Source organism: Chrysochloris asiatica, unplaced genomic scaffold, assembly GCF_000296735.1.
Source record: "Chrysochloris asiatica unplaced genomic scaffold, ChrAsi1.0 scaffold02973, whole genome shotgun sequence".
Classification (NCBI taxonomy): domain Eukaryota; kingdom Metazoa; phylum Chordata; class Mammalia; order Afrosoricida; family Chrysochloridae; genus Chrysochloris; species Chrysochloris asiatica.
In genome coordinates this window covers 8,226-9,408 of record NW_006411491.1, presented here as the reverse complement: position 1 = coordinate 9,408, position 1,183 = coordinate 8,226, and positions in this window count along the sequence as shown.

The window sequence follows — 1,183 nt, the reverse complement described above, 5'->3', positions numbered from 1 at the left end:
TATCTACCTGTGCATTTGTCTATGATGCAGATATATCCATGAAATGGTGGAGCATACAAGAGACAAAGTTATGACAACGCATTGGTGGTTGTTAAGTGCCATTGAATCTGTTCTGATCCACAAGCAACCCTGCATATAGAGTTTCCAAGGAGCAGCTGGTGGGTTTGAACCTTGAGGTTAGCAGTCTAGTGCTTATCCTACAATGCCACACTAGAATTCTAAGACAACTTCTTCTAAGACAATAAAGCACTTTGAAGGCTGTGTGGCCTGGACTGTGGTCTCGGCAGCTAGCAGATCATTTGACACAACATAGTCCACAAAGACAAAGCTGGTCATCCTACTTTGGCGAGCAGCATCTAGGGGCTTACAAAGCTCATGGGCGGCCACCCAAGATGCAGCCAGTGGGCTTTCCCTTCTGCAGGAAAGAAGAGATGAAAACCAAAGTCACATGAAGAGCATTCGTCCACTGGGCTAATGGACCACGTGAACATCAGCCTCCAGGACCCTGAGACCAGAAGGAGTGTGTGCTGCCCTGCCTCCACTACCAATTGCTCCGAAAGGGATCACATCAGAAGATACTGGATGGTGCGGGCAGTGGTGGTTATGTGTTGTGGAGTCGGTTCTGACTCATAGCGACCCTGTATCGGGTTTCTGAGGCTGTAAATCTTTATGGGAACAGAAAGCCTCATCTTTCTCCCAGAGAACCACTGGTAGTTTCGAACTGCTAACCTTCAGGTTCGCAGCCCTACTCATAACCACTATGCTACCAAAGCTCCTTAGAAGGTACTGGGTACAGTGGGAGAAAAATGTGGAACAAAACTCAAAATGATCAGAAGTAAACCCAGCCTATTGGTCGTATAGACAAGTGTCCATCCCTGAGACTACGGCTCTTAGTCGGCCCTCAGGTCTCCACCAGAAGACGTCATCTTTGCTCAGTTCTCAACCAAACAATAGCCAGTTCCTTTAGGGAAGAATGATTCTATGAGATACTCACTCCATGAAATAATGAACCACTGGAGATCAAAAAGGCAGCATTCGCTAAGGACAAAGTCTAGAGGGATAGGGGAAAAGGAGGACTGGACCCAGACAACGCAGGAGGAAGTGGGATAATGATGTCACACTGTGGGGAATGCAAACAATGACATGAAACAACTTGTGTGTCAGTTGCTGAATGGAAACTGAT